Below are 17,424 nucleotides of genomic sequence, written 5' to 3'. Positions count from 1 at the left end.
TATATATATAAAGCAATTCAGCAAACCATTTTGGACATTACTACACTTCCAACTTTGTGGGAACAGTTTGGGGAAGGAACTTTTCTACTCCAGACCACAAAGCAAGGCCCATAAAGACAAGGTTGGATGAGTTTGGTGTAGAAGAACTTGACTGGCCCGCACAAAGGCCTGACCTCAACACCATCAAACATCTTTGGGATGAACTGGAATGGAGATTGCAAGCCAGGCCTTCTAATCCAACATCAGTGCCTGACCTCACAAATGCTCTACCGGATGAACAGGCAAAAATTCCCACAGAAACACTCCAAAATCTTGCAGAAAGCCAGCCTAGAAAAGTGGAAGCTGTTATAGCTACAAACAGGGGACCAAGTACATATTAATGTCTATGTATTTAGAATGCAATGTCCGAAGTTAGAAGTTTCTGTTGGTGTAATGGTCAGGTGTCCCAACAGTTTTGGTATATTTGGTACATTCTGTACTCTCTCTTTCTATGACACACACACATATGTATTATTATCCTTGCTTTTTAATGTTGCTTTATATAGCACAGGCATATCCTGCAGCACTGTGATTGGTTTGATATTTGAGTGCCACCACTGAACTAATGATTTTCCCCCAGTTCTAACACATGGAACAGTTTTTTTGTTTTTTTTAAATCCTACTTAAGCGATGAATGGACAGGGTTTTCAAAGGCCCAAAAGGTGGAAAAGGTGTAGAGCTCAGGTTGCAGTTGATTAACAAAAAATGACACTGTGGAAGTGTCTAAGTTAATTATTGTGCCTTTTTCAAACTATCCAACTACTATGTGTAATCAAACTAAAGTATGAAGTTATCTATCACCTCTCGGAGGAAGGAAAATAGGGATTCAAAGGGCAAAGTAAATGTGAAACTGGCCTAATGCGGCTGTAAAGCACTTAAGGCTACATTTGCTAGTGCCTCATTGCTGCGAGAAGCACTTTCAGCCCATTACCCAATCCATGCTGAACAAGCACCGACAAAGCCTCCTCCTCAGCCCGGTGATTTCTCACTGCTGTGACGGACAACAGTCGCAGCAGATGCAAGTAAACACCTCTGTAATTCTATTAGGTTTACAAGTGCTGGGCACTTATACTGGCCATTTCCAGGAACTAGTAGCCTGTATCACTCCCAGTCCTCCCACAGAATAACATAGTTACTCCAAACAGACATCCCGAGCCTCAGACAGGAAGAGAAAGCCCGTCGTTTACATGTAAAGAGCAGCGCATGTTTAAAGCAGGAATATGTTGCATCATCAGGAAGGAATGGATGTGTCTAATATGAAATAAAGAGCCACATGCAGTCTCCCTTTAAAGGTGCTGTTCTACTTAGATTAAACACTAAATTCTCCAGCATGTTAAAGAAATTTATCTCAGTAGATTTGCCATTTTATTATTTCCTCTAAATTCTTAATTAAAAAAAAAACTTTTTCAGTTTTCTTGATGTCACATACCTACTGTTCCCTTGTAATTTATATTAACTAAAACACACACAGAACAAAGTAATGTAGAAAGAGATGTACAACTTTTAATTAAGGATCCTTGGAAAAATGTTTTTTTTGTTGTTGTTTATTTAATGCAGTCCAATGTATGTTTTATAAGCATCCTCAGTTAAAGACGTGTTTTGTCCACCCTAAGAAAGAGCAATTCTGTTGCAGTATGCACTATGCCACTATTCCCGACTTTGACCCAGAGTCTCCAGGTGAAGCTCTGCTTCCCTGAAAATGCAGGTTACAGTCTTCAATCTCTGGCCATGGAAGTGATGTTTTTTCCTGCTACGGTTTCACTCTCTTCTGTGTACGCTAAAACCACTTCTGACCCACTTACCATTAGCCCTGCACTTATGTGCGCTACCACCACACCGGATAATAGGCACTGCCCCAAAAGGGGGAACCCAAGAAAGGCAGTTCTAGTTGGATATATGTTTTGTTCTATCCTCTGTCAGCAGAAGCCAGCACTGTTGGCTCTGAGCTGACAGCTTCAATTTAATGGCTTCAATGTAATTTCTTGTTTGGCTTGAAATAAGTACCCCGCATTCTATCATGATGAAGGGTTGGAACACGTATAAATACATTTCCAAAAAATCTACCATATAAAGCCAATGACAGCAGAAAAAATTACACCTAAAGATATTCATCTCCAAAATCAAATTAAGATAATATCTTTGGCACCCACAGCAAGAGTGGAGAAAATAAGTAGGGGGGAAATCAGAACAAAGAAGCCTATTTGGCATGCAGCGAGAAGGCAGCCTTGTGGGACTGCGCGGGATTACCGGGACCCGCAGGTACAGTGCCTGACCGCCCACTCGCGTCCACAGAACCAGCAAGACTGTCCGCGCCCGCAAGTTTTTTGGCGAGACTCGCCTCCCAATGCAGTCCTCTCATCAAAAACATTTCCAAATTCCATGTTCCTGCCACTGATAAAATCCAAACAATGCAATGGCTTTTTTCTGCAACATTGTATTAACTGATCTTCCTAACATAAGATGACAACAATATTGTTAACACTTTTATGCTGTAGGCTAACAAAGCAGTACTTTACCTGTTGTGTTTTTACATAACAGCGTACAAGAGATATTTTTAGTGACAACTGTATATTTGGCAGTAAATATCAATCATGAGACCTCTCATACCTATCAAGTAACCTTAGTACAGAAGCACCTGCTAAAAGATGCTGTTCCATGTACACAATAATTGAACTTTACCATGTTAAGTAAATGAACTGTAGTATCTGTCATTTTAACTATATAAAAACAGAAAGTTTTAAGAAGCCTTGTTCATTTCTAATGATTGAAGCAAAATTTTACATTATTAAATAATTTTTGTGGGGTTTTGTTCGGGCACTCAGCATTAAAATAAATTATGTTTCTAATGCATTTACTTAAAGGAGTGTTGAATTACGGTAAGTAGCACTTTTAGATCTTCCATGCTTTCTCTTGGCCAGCTTATAAGCAATCTACGTGTATTTTGATTCACATTAAATAGAGCCATCGTATACAGTATACCACAGCCAGGGCCGGCCTTTGGGGTGTGCGACCTGTGCGACCGCACAGGGCGCCACACTCCAGGGGGCGCCGCCGCGGGGTCCGACGCCACTGCCGCGGGGTCCGCCGCAGCGCGGTCCGACGCCCCTGCCGCCGCGGGGTCCGCTGCCGCCAGTATGGGGGGCACCCCTCCAGAGACGGACAGTAATGTCCGCCGCTGGAGGAGCAGGCTCGCAAGGGAGCAGTATCGGAGGTCTTTAACAGACCTCCGATACCGCTCCCTTGTGATCCCCGCGGCAACAGCTGCTGTGCGCCGGGGTTTGCTGTCAGATCCCGGTGCACAGCACTGAAGCCGCGCCCACCGGTCTCCGTGCCCTCTGACCCGGAAGAAGAAAAGACAGAAGAACTAAGAAGAAGAGCGAAGAGGAGGCAAAGAAACTGAAAGAGGAAAGGTAGGAAAGCATAGAGTGACAGTGAGAGTGGATTGGTGTATATGTGTGGTTTGGTATATATGTGTGGTTTGGTATATGTGTGGATTAGTATATATGTGTGGTTTGGTGTATATGTGTGGTTTGGTATATGTGTGGATTAGTATATATGTGTGGATTGGTATATGTGTGTGGATTGGTATATATGTGTGGTTTGGTGTATATGTGTGGTTTGGTGTATATGTGTGGATTGGTGTATATGTGTGGATTGGTGTATATGTGTGGTTTGGTGTATATGTGTGGATTGGTGTATATGTGTGGATTGGTGTATATGTGTGGATTTGTATGCGTGTGGATTGGTGTATATGTGTGGATTGGTGTATACGTGTGTGGATTGGTGTATATGTGTGGATTGGTATATATGTGTGGATTGGTGTATATGTGTGGATTGGTATATGTGTGGATTGGTGTATATGTGTGGATTGGTATGTGTGTGTGGATTGGTGTATATATGTGGATTGGTGTATATGTGTGGAGTGGATTGGTGTATATGTGTGGATTGGTGTATATGTGTGGATTGGTGTATATGTGTGGATTGGTGTATGTGTGTGGATTGGTATGTGTGTGTGGATTGGTGTATATATGTGGATTGGTGTATATGTGTGGAGTGGATTGGTGTATGTGTGTAGATTGGTGTATGTGTGTGGATTGGTATATGTGTGGATTGGTGTACTTGTAGATTGGTGTATACGTGTGGATTGGTGTATGTGTGTGGATTGGTAAATGTGTGAGAGTGATGGGTGTTATGCTGTACCATTTCCAATGTATTTTTCATTATATAATTATGCTCTAAAGTACATCATAACTCCCATCACTCTATACTGTTCCATACAGTGGCAGAGCTGGGAGGCAGAGGCCTTGCACCCTCACCGCAGGACTTCTGAAAGGTAAGTGAACTTCAAAGAGGGAGAGGGTAGATAGTTAGGAGGGGGTAGATAGGGAGAATGGAGTGAGACGGGGTACATAGGGCAATCATACTCCTATCATGCCAAGTAGTCTACCAGTACATCCTGGAATCTGCGGGCATGATAAGAATGTGATTGCTGTTAATTATATATATATATATATATATATATATATATATATATAAATATTGTTATTTAATTGTTTTGTTATGTGTTATGGTGTGGGGGGGGTCATATTCGGTTTCGGCCAGGTAAATGCTGCACTTTTGGTTTCAGTCCAGAATTCGTTTCGGTGCATCCCATCAATGTTTGGCGTAGTATATAGTGATTGGGGTTTTGTTACAAGTTTTGATTCCTTTCTTTTTTTGGGATGGGGGGGGGCGCTAGACGAGTAGTCCGCACAGGGCGCCAGAACACCTAAGGCCGGCTCTGACCACAGCTTACTGGCAGACATAATCCGAGTAGTTACATCAATGGCTTACATTTTTAGCTAATATTGTGACCACATATCAAATTGCCTACTAAAACAAATACAAAAAGGCATCTAGCACTTCTTCTTGCATGGATGGAAATTAGTACACGTTTCTACTTTTCTACTTTGAATTTTTAATCACAATTAGAAAACTGTAAAGTGCTATAATGAAAAGAAAATTAGCAATACAACGTAGCGCAATATACGGTAATAAAAACACTTTCTGCGTGCCAGTTGTTGAGATGCAATGATGGGTACCTAAATAAATAATAATAAACAATATATATTGTACTAAGCTACTCTTAATCAACGGCAAATATAAGAAGAAAACAAGAAGGAAAAACAGAACGCCAAGAATGAACTCTCTGAATATCTTAGTATGCATCTCATGCTTCGGGGCCCACAGCGTTATTCCATGGAATTCATGGGGTGTCAGTCTCAGCCTATATGAAAATATTATGTGTATACAGCTGAGCGAGAAAAGGAAGAATGTGCAATGAGCTGTATTACTAACAGGTTTTAACAGGCACAACAAACTGCCTGTTAGGAGAACTTTCTTCAATAGAAGCAACTGCAAAAATAATGTACAAAAACAAATCCAGAGATTTATATGGTCCAATGCCAATTACCTAAAGATAAAAAAATATATAATATATATATATACACCGTATATTGAAGAGGCAGAAACAAACAAATCAACAGAAATAGCACAGTTACTATAATTAAATACATGAAAACCAGAGCCAGTGCAATATCTCCAAGGATACAGCTCTATTATAAAGGGAATGTCTTAATAACAAAAACCATGTTCTTTTTTTTGTTACAGGGAACCTGGGCATAACTGTTTTTCTTTATAGTGGTTTTAATGGCATCTCTTTTTTGTTGGGTATTTCAAGATGCAGTTTGTGGCATTCTTGTTTACACGCACACCCATCTATTCATGATTATGCGAAGTGCTCGCGTTTGGCTACTACTGTTTTCCATAAAATATATATGACTCGCGTCAAATAAAGACACGTGTTCTAAGCTGTAAAATAAGATGATAGGTTGGCATGATGCAATGAAGGATTAAGTGGATTCAATTTGTGTGCTTATGTGTATTCAGCGATATGATTAGACATTTCTACTTGATGTTTTGGCTGAGCTCCAGGGAATATTTGATGCAATTGGTATGCACCTGAGCCTTGAAAGAAGAGACAAAAAAATAGCTTGTCAGACTACATACTACATGTAGTGCTAAAGAAACTCTAGTAAATGGGTTCTCAGGCAAACTTGAAATCAATGAATTGTTACAAATACACATTCTTGTGTATTATTTGTTCACCTTTTTAATATATTGTACTGCACATCAGTATTAAATCGTTTTTGTTTTTGTCAATGTCCAAGATTGTTAGCGCTCATGCCAATCAAATACATTTAAATGTGTTTTTTGAGCAAAGCTACGGAAGCTTAGCTGGGAGAACTGTCCTGAAATATTGTGTTGCCCCCTCCTATAATAACTGGGCAGAGTGACACACAGCACCATCTCTCAGTACTACGTGACATCACCAATTACTGACTTTTTAGCCTAGGTTTGGAAGCAATCATTATGCCAATAACAGAAGAGACAGGTCTTTTTATTTTTCCCTAACACCACTTAGACAAGTTAATGTGTGAGCTGTCTCTCCAGTCTCCAGAAGAACTGCTTCAGAGTAAGGCAGGACAATGCAATGATAGAAGCTAAGAGCTAATTGGTTCCACTTCAGCCTAAAAGGCAATTGTGAGGTCAGGCACTGATGTTGGACGAGAAGGCCTGGCTCGCAAATGGCGTTCCAATTCATCACAAAGGTAATCAGTCATGCTAAGGTCAAGGCTTTGTAGACGACACAAGACTTTCTCCACAGCAAACTATTAAAAAAAAATTAAAAACACAAATGTCTAAAATGCCTTTGTATACTGTATACATTATCAATACCCTTCCCTGGCATTAATGGGCCTAGCCCAAACCCTGAACTTTACAATAGGCACCATGCATTCCAGTAGGTAGCATTCCCCTGGCATTCACCAAACCTACATTCGTCCAGATAGTGAAGTGCGAGTCATCACTCCAGAGAACATGTTTCCAATGCACTAGGGTCCATTGGCTGATGCTTGGCAATGTGTATAGTGATCTTCAGCTTATGTGAAGTTGCTCAGCCATGGAAACCAATTTCATGAAGTGTGCTGATATGGCTTCCCAAGGCAGTTTGGAGTTCTGTAGTCGGTGATGCTACAGCAATTTTTATGCACTACTCGCTTCAGCACTGTTCTTGCTCCTGAGAGTGCACTTCCACTTCACAGAAATAGTGCTTACATTGGACTGGGGCAGATATTTCACAAATTGACTTGTGGCAAAGGTGCTACATTTAAATTGACTAAGCCCTTCAGTGCAACCCATTCTACTGCTAATGAATGTTGTCTACGGAGATGGCTGCCTATGTACTTGATTTTAAACGCAAAAAGTGTGGCTGAAACTCAAGCTCAATAATGAAGAGGGGCATCCACAAACATTTGGTAATACAGTGTATATGAGAAATAACTGTTAGCCGTGACCATTTGCATGATTTCAAAAAGTCTTTCAGCTTCAAAGGTCCACGACAAGGTGAGGTGGACAACATAATGCCTTATGGATTTTAGGGTGAACAAAATTAATTTCTTCTTTGTGAGTTTAAATGTTTTTGACTCTTAAATCTAAAAAAGCTATAAGCGTTTCTATTTGCACTTTTTCTCTGCTGATGGTACTGAACCGGTTAAACCTTCCTTCCATTATCTTTATAAGATTTGTTCTTGTTTTATAGAAGGGGTGCCGAGTACAATACACTGTTGGTTAAGGAACACAATATTGTCCTACCAACATAAGTAAACTTAGATATCGGAGCACAGACTTTTGAAATAAACAGCAACATTCAGTTCTACAGTTAACATTAAACTAAAAAAAAATTGGCATTCCAGAGGTAGAAGCATAAAGCTGACATAATACAAAAAAATTATATTTTATATGAAATTTTAGATTAGCCTTTAGCCCTTCATTATATATATATATATATATATATATATATATATATATATATATATATATATATATATATATATATATATATATATATATATATATAGTATGCACTATTGCTTAGATACAAGACCTAAAAAAAGTTAAACAAATGCTAAGTGCTAAAAAGGAGAATGCTTATTTAAATACACATGATAAATCCCTGAACACCGTTTCCTAAGGAATCCCTGGTGACTAGTTTTGAAGGCCACTACCCAGACTACTTGATGTGTTGCAGCTCATTAGAAGATTGAAACGTGAATCCATTTATTCCTGATTGTTAACAGGACACCATTCTAATTTGATTTACTTGCTCCATAAAACAGAGGCATGGCATGTAAATTCTCCATTACATGCAGCGCTACTAGATATCAAGTAGATTTCATTATTGTTTGTAAGCTCACAGGGCTGCCCTTTCCTTCTGTACAAGTATGTTTTAATGCGCCGTAAGTCATTTATTTTCACTACCCACTATTGGAACAGCGCTACTGAATCTGCTGGTGCTAGATAAATAAATGTAATTAAACGGGAAGCAAGGAATATTACCCAAAACAGCATCAAATTAAGTCTCAAAGCCCTCAAACATATCTGCTAGGTACTAAATAATTGATTGCGAGAAAGCAAATCAATAAGACTTGTCTGTAAGTTGCATATCCTTCTGAGCAAAAATTGAGAAGCTTTTCTGCAGCTATTGTGCGAAAGTAAGAAATATATATATATATATATATATATATGAAGCAGCATGATGACATTATAGTCTGCTGCATCATGTTCACAGGCTAGTCAGCTACTATTGTTTCCAGACAGCAAAAAGGCTTCCTGGAACAAACGGGTTAATTATTAGCAGTAAAACAAGTTTATAAAGACATCTGGAGGATGATCACTTTATATGCAGGACAGATACAACCCTACTTCCCGGCTCAAGTGCATATCTTGGATGATACAAGGATTTCCTTGATGGGAGGGAGGGGGGGGGTTGATTTGTTCCTTTCTGTAAATGGCTTCTCTCTGGGAAATAATAAATGAGTTTCCATACTGATTCAACAATACAAAATAGGGCAGGTTAAGTGATAATAAACACAATTTAGTATTTGTATATCATCATACGTGATTAGCTTTAATACGGAATACCAGTTCACAGATACGTACTTTGCACTTACAAGGTTTCTCGATATACTTACATATCTAATAATAAAAAATGATGATAGACATTGCTCTTTAAGTAAAGATTTGTCCTATTATATCAATTCTAGTTTTGTTATACCCTTTGAATGAATGTACTATAAGCATTGTGTAAATTACTGTCACTATATATAAAAAAAGATATTAGGATTCCTAATACAACATGATTGATATGTCAACAAGAGATAATGACACAGCCATGTCTGTCTCCACATTGCTTACTGTGCCAAAGAGCTTGCATTCTATATGTTAAACATGCATTTTATTCATTGCAGTGCCAAAACGAGAACTAAGAGTAATCATAACATTAAACATGTAAATCTTCTTTTTTAGTTTCAGTGTAGAAAAAAAAAACGCCTTATAATAATAATCTAACATTTTTCATTGCAAATAAATTCACGATACTATTTTTAACGAATACTCTTCTGTTGGTAAACCTACTTTATAGTGCTCTGTCCAGCAGATCTCTGAGCCACACATATGATGTTAAGGAAATTATGCTCAGGGACACGGAACAGAAATCTCAAGTCAAGATCACAAAAGCAACCTTAAAGAATTCATTGCACGCAAGGGTATGGGGATTTGTATACAATGTGACATTAACAAATACTATTAGCTCTGTCTTATATACAGATCACTGTGCGAGTTCCAACGCGCGCGTCCAGGTCTGCATTGCTGTCAGTATATATTTATATGCCCTATGTACATAATGCATGCATACACACGTACGCTGGTGCCTAACTCTAAATAAGACTCACGCGTGGGACACAGTGACTTTAGTGCTATGATAAAGCTGTCTTCACGTTGTCGCTACACGGATAGGTCGCTTTCACGCACACCCTGGTAGTAGTAATAGTAACAGCCCTCACCTGTGCCGCAGTTTCGTGCCAGTGCCGGGTTCTGCAGCTCCCCGGCTGCTATACATCTCAATGTGCCAGTGTTTGCAAGGCTTCCACAACTCTAAACGTCCCGCCCAATCATAATAGCCGTAACACAGTCACATTTATTTTATCACGCCCAGGTAGTTTTGCAAACATTTCTGCTATTGGCTAAGAGCTCGAGGGCGGCTGATTGGTCCCTGTCTTTGCGGCAGCTGGGGATGCGTTATCAGTAGTCATCTTTCTCTGTATTATTCAATGGTCTTCAGTGCCGTTGCGTGTGCTAAGGGATTCCGGCTGCATGGAAAACGAGACCGTCATTTCAATGGCGCCTTTCCAAAACCAAAACCAATCTCATGTAAACTTCATAGGAAAAACAATGGAATTTGGAAGTTTGTTTTACAATGTGAAAGATTAACTTGCCTTTGTGAATGTATTCAGCGCATTTGTTGCAGTGTGACATCCTCTGGCAGTCAGATACGTTCATATATAAACACATTGATACATAGGATGTTCTGCGCTCAGGAGATCATGGCCATGTGGTTAATCTCAGGTACACAGTGTAGTCATTAATCCTCATTTACCTGACCCGTTTTTCTATTCTTCTCTCAGTTCTGGTTTGCATCTTGGTCAGAGATTGTAGGAAAATGTAAGTAAATGTGTCAAGTCTTAGACTTAATATCAGATTCTAACATCAGTTTAATGAAATCTTCAGATCTACTGGAAATCAAGTGCCTGTCATATACCCCCCAGGGGCCCCTCACTTTTAGTGTTCCTCCCTAATGTACCCTGTTTCTGGTGGTGCCGATCGTTTGGTGAGAATGAATTGAATGAGTAATTTACAGCCCCGAAAGGTACAAAAATGTGTAAACAAAACAAAAATCTGTTTATAAAATCAACCATAGAAATAACATACATTCTTCTAATAAATGTCTTGTCTAGTGGTATAGGTAGGGAGTGTCATAAGCTGTCTTGGTGAAACCCTACACCTCCTAACCATGCACTCTTGAAATGTGCCCTTGGCTATCTGAAAGTTTAGGAGGAATGGGCTGGACCATTGAACGTGTTGCTCAAAGCTAGTTTAAGGTTGGAGTTTTCTATATTCCAGAGTTGCTGCCGTAATCCATTAAGTGATATATAAATATATATACACACATACCGGCTGCCATGTTCTGAGCAGTCACTGTGGTAGAAGCAGCCAACTGGGTATCATGTTTGTAGTTCAGGTCCCTGAAGATAATTTCTCAGAAGGTGCTTTCAGATGAGGTTTAGAGTTTGTCAGCCATTGATGACCTTCCACCCTCATCACTAGTACCAGCTGCATGTCTGTCCTCCTCCACACCTTGTGTTTCTTACCAGATATATTGCTGCTGTCTCATTGGGGTTGTCCACTGTGATAACTAATGTCCCCCCACAGCTTAACATTGACAATAGACACCATAAGATGTTGGAAGCACTTTTGCATGGGGCTAAAATCCCCCTCTCTCCCTTTTCCGCCATTGATGTTCCTCATTTCCTAGAGTTCAGAAGGCATATTCTGCAGAAATTATGGACTCCTGATGTCTTGAGTGTTCCTTTGTTTCTCATCATTGCATGCTAATCTGACCGATGCGAGTGGTTGTTCTACATAGTCAGAACCTTGAGACAACCTGTCATGTGCCACTAGTAGACCAGCTTTTAGGATATCCCTCTGTAAGCAAGAAGAGATAATGCCAAGCATCTACTTTCTGTTATATATTCTTAGCTTCAGGTCTCATTTTCACCTTCCTGCCTCAGCTACTCAGGTGAATAAATCTGGTTAACTAATCCAATAAGTCATTTATGCTCTGACACAGCATGCTCAGTTGTGGGTTTTCTTGTATTTTTAAAGGGGACATGAAAAATGCACATGTCCCAATCTACAACAAAATCTTGTCTATATGTGGTGTTAGCTAATGTGATAGACCAGGCATCACTGTGATGTGTGAAAATATGCTAGCGAATAAAAAATAGGTACATTGTCATGTTATGCACTATTTGTTATGTCACGTTTTACCCATTCTACAGCCTGGTGGAATATGATGGTACATTATAAATCAATAAACTACCATAATGATAATAACTGTGTATCACATGGCTACCCTAGTTGTCACATTTAGTTAGATAAATGTTATATGTAGCTGAGTAGTTTGAATAGCATCTTTAAATGAAGAAGTTGTGTAGGCACATACAAAATGTACATATCAACAATAAAAATCTGAATTTAATGTTAGTGTTATAAAAAAAGCTCTATCTGCAATTAATTGGATCTTAACCATCCACTATATTTTTTTAATTGATAAAGGAAATGTAATACTAGTTAAACTGGGGACTAATTCCATTGAATGCATAAGACTTTATATAAAATAATAGGTAGTAATAATTATATAAGAAATCCAGTGCATTGGATATGCTCGGTAAACCTTGAATTACATTACTGTTTTCTATGAATTTTCATATTATCTGTTTGCTTAAAATCAATAATAATAATAATTGAAAAAATATAAATACACGTTGAGACTGTTCGTCTATATTTGAAATAGTGCATTAGGTTGCAGTTTAGGTTACAGTTTAAAAAAAGATCTAGAGTTCCCTCTACTGGCAAGTAATTATTATTGTAATAATAATAGCCTATTTGGTGCAAGACTCAAGATATGTTTGAACTGAAATATACATGTAAAACACTGCACTACTATAACAATGTGTTAACAACAAATACCAAGCATTCTTTATTATTTTGTAGTACAGGACAGCTTTGGTTGACTTTAGTCCTGAAAAGTTCAAAAAGGCATTTGCAATCCAATTTTTGGATTGTGTCAAAGGCAAGGTTGCAACATTTGGCGTAGCTAAATTCATTACATAAAGCTACCCATAGCCTGTGCAGTTTAACATTAATTTTTAAGCTAAATATGTCCAAGCAATTATAAAGAAGTTGGGATCAGGCCCGATCTGGCCTTCTGCATATTGGACAAATACCTGGTGGGGCATAGTTACCAATTATGCTGTTCCAGTGGCAGATCAGGTCCTGCAGCATATAGCAGCAGCAGAGTATGAAATGTAATGTGTAATGTCTAGCTAGGAGTCGGACAGGAGATAACAAAGTGGTCCTGGCATTTGAAAGCCATTGGCTGCCTAATGACATCAGTGCAGCCAACAGACAGATATAACAGGCTGCATGTTAAATTTTTATGCTGACATAGTATGCAGCTGGGCATATCCGGCAGGTGGCCTTACACTACAGCACTATGGAGTATTGCTGATGGAGCGGCTGATTGGGTGCATATGGAGCAATGCTGGGCAGGTGTCACAGATGGTCCAGGCCTGTAGCCCCAGAGGTGTATCTAGGGTATGGCACCTATGGCTCGTGCCATAGGCGCCATTTGAAAGGGGGCGCCAGTGAGCGGCTTTTAAACGCTGCCTTTTTTTTTCACCGGTCGCCGCCCCTCATTCTCCTCCACAAGGCTTCTACCTCCGTCCCGGTGCCGGCATTTCATGCTTTTTCCTATGAAGTTTACATGAGATGTCATATTTAGGTGCTCAGCAGTGAAGCAACGGGCACCGCAGCAGAGCAGACCTAAAGGTGAGTAGGGGCAGGGAGGGGGGTTAGAAAGTGATAAGGGAGGGAGAGGGGGTAGAAAGTGATAAGGGAGGAAAAAGTAAAGAGTGTGAATTAATGTGTGGATGCATTGAGTGAATGAGGGAGAGCATGAGTTAATATGTGGATGAATTGTCTGAATGAAAGTGTGAATTAGTGAGTGAAGGAATTGTGGAAGGGCAAAGATGGCATTAGCAGGATGTTTGAGCCTTGGGGACCAAGATGGCACAGGCAGGGTGTATATGGGACAAAGATGGCACAGGCCGGACTGTTTGGGGAAAAGTTGACTTGTGCTGGGTTGTTTGGGGACAAAGATGGCAAATCTTATGTGTGTAATCAGAGTGCTGGTCAGGTTCTATGTGGGCAATGTGGACGCCAGGGCTGGCTTTGGGTGTGCAACCTGTGATCTATGCCTGTAATTTAGGGGGTTTTAAATATACCTTTAATGCCGTGTTTTTATGTGAATTCTAATCGCTGGGTTTTTGTGTTATTCTGTAGATCCATATCTGCTATGCTATGTTTCCATACATTATTATGTCATATTCAGTTGATTAATACCTGCAATGCTGTTTCCATGTATTTATTTGATCTATACCTGCAACGTTACGTTTCATATATTATTATTGTATACCTGCAAATACAGGATTTGTATGTTTGATTCTGTTTATTTGATATATACCTTCAGTGCTGAGATCACAAGTAAATTTCAATTGATCTATACATGCAAAGCTGGGTTTGTGTGTTAATGTGTTGATCTATACCTGCTATTGGCTGCAGAGTCTAATAAATGGGTTGTACATATTTGGACAGGGGCGCAATTTCAGTGCTTGCCATAGGCACTATTTTCAGTAGATACACCTCTGGGTAATAGTTAAGGTTACGTGTTTAAATAGGTAGCAGAGGTCGAGAATGAGGCGCAGGAGGTCAGGCGAGGTCATCCGAGGTCACATATACGTGTCACTCCAGAAAGCGCGGAGACCGCGCATTACTCAAGCCTCATCCTCTGCTCAATTTAATTTGCTTCTGTGATGGTAGCATCACTTGCATGAAAGTAAATGAAGAGAGGTAAAGACAGTAACATTGTGCAGTTTTACTGCTTCTAAAGTGTAAAAATATTGTTGGCATGATTTTTAGGACTCCTGCACCCAAAGGATCAACTATAAAGAAACTTAGCAAAGGCACTTCCACACTAACATTTAAGCTGTCAGAGGATGGCACTATGTTGCTATGGCCCATAAATTATGTTTAGCGACTTGGAAACCTTTTCTACACCAATGTATATACAGAGAAGATCCATCCTTGTCATTATCCAGAGCTAAACTATTCCGTGTTTAAAGGTTGAAAGCTGCATTAAAACAAAATAGGAACATTTTATCAATAGACGTGATATTAGTATTTGGCTGAAAATATATGCCACACACATATGATATGTAAATACTGTATAACTGCACACCAATCCACTAAACTATGAACAATGGTATTGGAATCACAAATCTGGTTACAGCAAAGTGAGCCATATTATCATACCTTCCCAAATTTGAGATGTACAAATAGAGGCACCTGTGTTTAGGTGTGTGGCTAGGAACAGCCACCCTGAGCCCATGATCTCAACAGTACCAGAAAATCAAGACTCTCAGGCAAAAACTTGATTGTTGGGAAGCATGTTTTACAGCACTGTTGTTTTATCTCTTCTTTGGGTTTTCTAATGTAGAGATTGATCACAATAAGGGAAACAGTATCAAGGTCCAGTGTTCCTCTTCTCATTGGAAAAATGTGAATAAAAATAAGTCTGAAATGGCTCTTGGTATTTGCAGTATCTTGTGCTTTTCTAGTATGATTACAATATGTCACTGTCAGGCTTGTCATATCTTCAGCCCTTGCTGGATGTTGGAGTCCAGAGCGCAGGAGTGTAGGAACGCACAGTGATAGAAACACACTTCAGAAATGAGACAAAAGCTGAATGTATGTATATTAAACAAAGCAGATACATCTTACCATAAGTAGGCAAATCAAGTATATAGACTGCTGGGATGTATGAAGTTAAAATAGTCTAGGTAACAATAAAAAGGTGTTGGAACTGGCAGCAAGCAAAAGAGTAAATCCAGTAAGCAGTCCAGGTCAAAAAGGTACATCCAAGAGTCAGATCTTGGTTAAAAGGCATTTCTGGAGGTAGAGTGCCATATAGGAGGGTATAAGGCATATAAGGGAGGTGGAGTGGCATATAGGGGGGTATAAGGCATATTAGGGAGGCAGCGTGGCAAGCCTTAGGGCAGATGTGCATAACTGGGGGGGCAGGTTGGCAAATAAAAGGAAATAACCAAAAAATATTTTTCTCAATCATAGCTTTTATTTAATATGAAAAAATACTTTTCATGAATTAATATGGGTCATCTTATAATTGAGCAAATACAGTAGCTTTAACATTGATTTCAGAATTTCCCAAATCCTAAATTATACAATTCAATATACTCATAGATTAAATAGTGCACTATATGTATAGTTGAAATTGTCCTTATGTGAATTATACCTGGGGCAACAACTTCCTTCTCTCGTATATTGTATCATTAGTCTCTGCTAATCAACCCCTTCACCTTTACAGTAGCTGATTTCTTGTATCAAGTTCTAGAATGTAGGCAATGAGAATGAACTAAGGAAAATAACTGGTTTTATAGTTTTTGCATCATCTGTTAGCTGATTGGGTAGAGTAATCCCTTTAAAGAGACACTCCAGCCATCATATGCACTCTATTTCATATAATAGCTATGTGCCCTTTTCCCTGCTCCCCAGCTCCTTGGCTTCTGATGAATGAATGAATGAATGTACATGTGTTTGGGGGCAGAAATGGCCCAAGGAGGCTGTTTGAGGCACAGACAAGCTTTTTGGAGACAAAAATGTCGCAAACATGTTTGGGGTAACAGATGGAACAGACAAGCTGTTTGGGGGCAAAGGAGGCTCTGTTGGATGTTATGTTTGTGAAGATGTGATTTCTAGTTATGCCCCTGGCGTAATGTGTGGGCACATGAACTCGACTACGCAATAACATGCATGGGGCTGGTGTCTAAATATTTCTGGTGCTTCTTTTCATTCTCAGTGCTTTCCGTGGAAACACAAGATGCAAGTAGAATAAAGTTGATACCTTTATTTACTAAGTAAGTAGATTTAGAGTACAACCTTTGTAAATGATGGCATAGATAAGGATTTGTGTAAAGTATGTCATGCTTTTGACAAAGCAATTTTGGTTAAGGAGGTATTACCCAGGGCATTAATGACTGGGGCTGGTACAAAGGCAGGTTTTCATTTGTTACCTGTTCATGCACATTGTTTTAAGCTATGGGGCAGCCGTTGGGGTGGTTTTTTATTGAAATCATTGTTGTGAAATTTCCTGTGTTTTCTTTGAAAAATGTAGTACATTTTTGGAATGGGTGATTAGGATCGCGACTCTAAACAAATCCATTTTCACTATTTTTTGTGTTGGGTCTGCTGATTCTTGGATTTGTCAAGTTCTGTTACTGTAAAAAATATTTTATTCATCTACAAAAGCTAATAAAAAAAACCTGCTAAATAGATTCTACTATATGTCCTGAGTTTAGAAATACTTAATGTTTCCATTTTTGGGCAGTAAGTACAAGTAACATATTGCTATTTCAAAACCATTCTGCTCCCATGTCCTATTTGGGATATGTTTGAAGCCCCATCAAACCATATATTTTTTTAAACTAGACACCCAGGGTATTTCAAATGCTAGTATTTTAACTCTTTCCATGCACACATTTTACCTTTAGCCATTATCAATGTTCGGCACTGTGACCTGTGACAGATTCA

The 17,424-nt window shown here is 39.2% G+C and overlaps 1 protein-coding gene across 1 annotated transcript in view; it reads right to left on the bottom strand.

Annotated features, from left to right (window-relative positions):
• CAMKK1 (calcium/calmodulin dependent protein kinase kinase 1) overlaps window positions 1-10,201 on the bottom strand; it is a 97,179-nt gene extending 86,978 nt beyond the window's left edge. Inside the window, exon 1 of the mRNA XM_053454952.1 lies at window positions 9,981-10,201. The gene's annotated coding sequence lies outside the window, so the exon portion shown is untranslated. The remainder of the gene's footprint in view (window positions 1-9,980) is intronic.
• Between the last annotated feature and the right edge of the window lie 7,223 nt (window positions 10,202-17,424).

The sequence above is a fragment of the Spea bombifrons genome, chromosome 2 (assembly GCF_027358695.1).
Source record: "Spea bombifrons isolate aSpeBom1 chromosome 2, aSpeBom1.2.pri, whole genome shotgun sequence".
Taxonomy (NCBI): domain Eukaryota; kingdom Metazoa; phylum Chordata; class Amphibia; order Anura; family Pelobatidae; genus Spea; species Spea bombifrons.
This window is presented reverse-complemented; position numbering and strand designations above follow the sequence as displayed.